Source organism: Artibeus jamaicensis, unplaced genomic scaffold (assembly GCF_021234435.1).
Source record: "Artibeus jamaicensis isolate MK-2021 breed Jamaican fruit bat unplaced genomic scaffold, CSHL_Jam_final contig_465, whole genome shotgun sequence".
In the NCBI taxonomy this organism is placed as follows: Eukaryota; Metazoa; Chordata; class Mammalia; order Chiroptera; family Phyllostomidae; genus Artibeus; species Artibeus jamaicensis.
In genome coordinates this window covers 29084065-29088993 of record NW_026521843.1, presented here as the reverse complement: position 1 = coordinate 29088993, position 4929 = coordinate 29084065, and the positions used below count along the sequence as shown (strand labels likewise).

Here is a 4929-nt window from a genome sequence, read left to right as displayed (position 1 = left end):
CAAGCTCTGGTGGAATTCAGAGTTCATAAGTACAATTTCCTTGGGCTGTTGGTGTTTCATATGAGAGGCTTAGCAATTCCCAAAGAGACAGTGTACATATGTGCATATATATACATAGTGTGTATGGCGTACATATATGTGCATGTGTATGTGTGTGGTCCTTCCTCCCACCAAAGCCAGGTGAGTACAGATTGTACAGAGTTGGGAAGTGGCCTTCCAGTTCATGGCTCCCGGAATTCCACGGTGCGCATGCTGCTCTAGATTTTATTTTGTCCCCCACATGAGCGGTGCTCTCCCAGGGTGCAGGGAGCCTGTGCCGGTCTGGTCTGTCTGTCTTGGCTAGCCCTGCCCAGGGATAAAGTATCATGGGTCAAGGGTGAGAGGGTATGCAGGCTGCGGAGGGAGGGACGGTAGGCTTAAGGCACGCTGGCTGCCATTGCTGAGGCAGAAGGTGTGGAGCAGTAGTGACGTAGAAATCTAGGTGATGTAGGAGCCCCTCGGCGCTCCCTGTGTTTTCCCATCGTTCTGCCCACTCACGGGTCCTGATTTAGCAGCTAGAGCTCGGCCAGCTGTACAACTGCTGCCCCGCTGGGAAAAGGGTGGTGTGTCCTGCCGTGCCCCTGATTAATACTCCGGGAGTGCTAATCATTTATTTCCTGGTAGTGTGACTTAGGTTCTGGAGAGATTTGGGCTGGGCAGAAGGAGGTCCTTCTCTGAGAACAAGGGTAATTAATGACTGGGTCAGAAGCCCTTGGATGGCAGAGCCCTGATTTTGTAGATGCTGCAACTATGGCCCAGAGAACTTCACTGATTTGCCCCAGGTTACACAGCCCGGGGCACACTTCATGGGTACTATCTTTTTTTAAGGATTTATTCATCCAGGAAATGTTCATTAGTTTTTATACAAAATGAGAGCAAATAGCCACTGGTTTCTGTGTTTACCAACCCTGGTGCTTTGCTGGTGGAAATGGGGCCCTTCCACAGAGTCTCAAGGAAAGCATTTCTGGACACCGAAGCATGAGAAGGTGAGGTGTAGTGGTCTGTTGGGGTAGAAATAAAAGACCACCCACAGGTCCCCAGTGTCTCATCTCCCTCCCTCCCTCCCTCCCGCTGTGGAAGAAGTCCAGCCTCATCTTCATCAGGCCCAGAAGAGGGGCCGGGGTCCAGAAATTCTGTGCCATCAGTTCAGTCCATGCCACAGCTCAGTCCAGTTCAGTTTCTGTCCTCATCTGGCTAGTTTAGTCTGTATTCCCAGCTGCAGGGCCTGCTAGGTTCATGTGGCTGCTACAGAGGGAGGACTCAGGAACAAACGAACATGCAACATGTGAGAGAGACAGAGAGAGAAAGACAGAGAGAGGGGCCTTTGTTCAGCTTTGATTTTATTATCTTGGGCTTTCAAACTGACCAATCTCTTCCCAGTCCTTCCCAGGCTTGGGCTTGGCCCTCCCCCTAATCATTCAGTCCTTTTCCCAGATGAGACACTTCCCTGTTATGGCCACATCTTCCCTTCAGCAGAGGAATTGAGGAATTTTCGGGGCTCTTCCCCCCGCCCCTGCCATAATCCGGCTACAGAGCCAGTTCTGACCCTCCCCCCAGGGCTGGGACTGAGGGTTGTTGATCCCGTTGGCAGGGCAATGCTGGCTGTCTCCTGGAATGTGTGACACTGTAGCTTCCAACCTAGTTAAGTTCATACACTTTTGCTCCCTTCTCTTTTATTAATATCTAGCTACCTGGGCTAACAGTACGTTGTGCAAGTTATTTACTCTCCATTTCTTCCTCTGTACAATGGGATAAATGGCATCTCCCAAGACCATGGGGAGGATGAAGCTATTTCTGTGTGGGGGGCTCAATAAATGCTAGTTCCCTTTTTCTTCCCTTAGAGTGGTTTTCTCCTCCCTGCCCTTTAAACTCACAATAAACAAAAACAAGCTCACACCTTATTTCATCGATAGGTTCACCTCAACTGCATGTTGTAATGAAGTGTAAACAGAAATGTCCTCGCCTGCCCCGAGAGCTCCCCGGCTTCGTGACAGGCTCTGTGGGGAGGACACTGGGAGCAAGGGCTGAGGGCGGGGTGGGTGTGGAGTTACGGAGGAGAAGGGCCTCCAGATGGAGGGTCAGAAGAGGCTCTCTTCACAGTTAAATAAATGCGCTGAAGGAGGAGAGGCCTCAGAGAGGGAGGGGAGGATGACAGTGACCACAGGACGTGACTCATGCGCGCTCCCTTCCCTAGTGAGGGCTTGGAACGCCATCCACCATCCGTGGGAGTTGGGTTAAGCAAGCAGGCCAGTGACGGCCGAGCAGCCCACAGATCCCAAGAGGGCAGCACGGCAGGGCACTCGGTATCGGTCCCGGGACAGGGATGGGAGGGTCAGAAAGGTGAGGGCCACCTGGGGACGGAGGCCAAGGAGAGACACCTCCCTTCTCGGCAGCATCATGGCTAAGCAAGGAGGTCCCCAGTGGGTCAGTCTTAGCAGCCTGGGCAGGGAGGGGTTTGCCAGCTTCGTATCCCAGCCACCAAATTAGTGGTTCTCCAAACGGTTTTATGTCCTGTGCTTCTTCTTGAAGCTCCTCTGTCATAGGTGTTTGGCAACAGGAAGCAGACGACTTGACTTGTTTAGTGGTTATTTTCACATACAGCATACATTAAAACAAAAATGTCATAAAAATATCAGTCTGGTTTTTTCCTAACAGCAATAGGAGACACGAAGCTTCCATTATCATGTTATATCCTATAGGATCTGTGGGACAAAACAGGACATTCATGGGTAAGGGCTACCAAAATGTAAGACTGGACCGAAAAATCACTTGAAGCCGAAAGGCAGACCTGAGCGCACAGTGGGGGTGAATCACCCTTCAAGACTGACGGAAGGCCAATTCCAGTCTCTTCTTAGAAGCTTTATTAGCAGGACCTTAGGGAAACATGATGACCCTCAGCTGAGTTTCCCCAGAAAACATCAACCCGTGGGAAACAATTCAATGGCCTTTGACCACCAGGGTTCCCAGGTCCTCATTTCCTCCCTCAGAAACCCCCTCAGCAACAGGGGAATCTCCCCGTTGCTGTTTTTCACTCTGCCACATGGTGGCTCCACTCTACAGCATCCCACCCACCACCAAGACCCAAGAAACCGGGGTTGAAATGCCAGGCACAGGGGGCGCTGCAGTCACCGTCCAAATCCTCCACACAGGTGAGGGGTCTGAGGCACCAGCCCATGGCAGGTGTAGCATCCACTCAAAGGGGAGAAATGGAGTTGGCCAATACTAGATGCCAATGATCTGAGGAGGGCATCACCCAGAGGAGAAACAGAAATGAAAATCAAGTACCTTTCAAACCAGCCGTCTCTCTGAAGGTCTTAGGAGACATGAAGAGTCCATTCGGAGGCAAAGCATGCAGCCTGAAATGAGTACCTGGGCTCAAGATCACAGCCCCAGCCACTTTTTAAGGGGTGAGAGAGGAGGAAAGGGGTTGTGGCTTGGCTGGACAACCAGTTCCCTTCAATGTTTTCTGTTCTTGTCCCTCACCCTGGATTAGGGTTCTTGTTATTTTCCTGCTCCTAATCACAACTCTTACTAGGTTCCCAAAATGTAGTTCACACTCCCTCAGATGAAGAACTTGGGATGAGTCCTGAAGACTTGGCCAGGAGTCTAGAGCCACTGGTGAGTAATTGCCACCTCTTACCTCTCCCTTCACTCATCCCTGGCCAACCGTCTTTGCCCTCAAGGTCCCTCCACTGAGGGCACATAGAGTGATGTGTCTTGTCTGGAATCAGTGGGCACAATCAGAAACAGAGTGGAGAAGGACGAGGGCTGAGTTTAGCAAATCAGAGAAGAGAGCCGGGGAGATGATGGACAAAGCCACAGAAACAGTGCCAGGAGAGCAGTGGTTTGGAGCTGGCGAGCCGGAGCGTGGTCACGGTAGGAGTCTGGAACCTGGCTGGAGCCTGCCGCTGCCCAGGCTTTCCACAGCGGGAGGCAGGGACAGACAGCACTCACAGGCCGCCCCAGCCATCGCAGCCCCAGGCCAGGTGCGGGCCCTGTCCAGGTACCTCAGCTTTCCAATCTAGGGCTCCTGAAGACTTCTTCCTAGAGGCGAGGGCTTGTTTATGGTCTCCCTTAGTTCAGAAAAGAAAAGCCTGGAGTTTTGAGGCCAACTGTCAACCCTCAAAGTCCCTTCTCACCATTTCTCCCTGAAGGCCTATAAGGCCTCTTGTGCGAACAGGGTCATTGGACCTGTCCTCCTGTCCCGAAGTTCAGGGTACTTTTCACACACTGCCTACCCCAGACTTTTCCTGTGTTACTCACCTATCCATTTCCTTAAATCTCCAGTTGCATTTTTGATAACTATAGCAAATGATATCTCTATTATTCCAATTAAGTAAGGTACTTTGTGTTTAAGTATCCAGCATTTACTATGTTCTCTAGACCCTTTGCTAAGGGCTTTATATAGATTATGGCATTGAATCCACATAACAACCCTATGAGGTAGGTACTGTAACTTATATCCCCACTTTTCTGGGGGAGCTAAGGAATAGAGATATTAACAAGCTTGTCCAAAGTTCTGGCCCCTTGAGAGAGTTGAGCAAGTTATAACCTCTCTGTGGCTCATCTGTAAATGGGATGAAGAGTTAAAATACCCACCTGGTGCGGTTGCTGTGAGAATTGAACGAGCTGGTGTGTGTCGAGGGCTCAGAACAGAGCCTGGCCCGTGCAAGCTAAATAATAAATGAACGTCTAAATGGCGGAGCTGGATGTGAGCCAAGCGCTTCAATTCCAGGGCACCCGTTCCTAACCGCTCTCCATTTCCTGTTGATTGTGTCCTCCTCTGTTTCTTCTAAAAGCTTCGGCAGAGCCTTTGACTTCCACTGTGAAAACAGCTGTGGAAGGGGATCAGTTCACGGTGACCCACGAGTTTCTCTTCCTGAGAAGAAC

General features: G+C 50.9%; 1 long non-coding RNA gene across 1 annotated transcript; it reads right to left on the bottom strand.

The window, feature by feature from the left end:
- Positions 1–259: 259 nt before the first annotated feature.
- Positions 260–4623, bottom strand: LOC128627678 (uncharacterized). The gene is made up of 3 exons (XR_008391927.1): positions 3325–4623; positions 2828–2912; positions 260–2741 (listed from the first exon to the last, which is right to left on the bottom strand). It is a non-coding gene; the product is annotated as an uncharacterized LOC128627678 (long non-coding RNA).
- Positions 4624–4929: the final 306 nt, after the last annotated feature.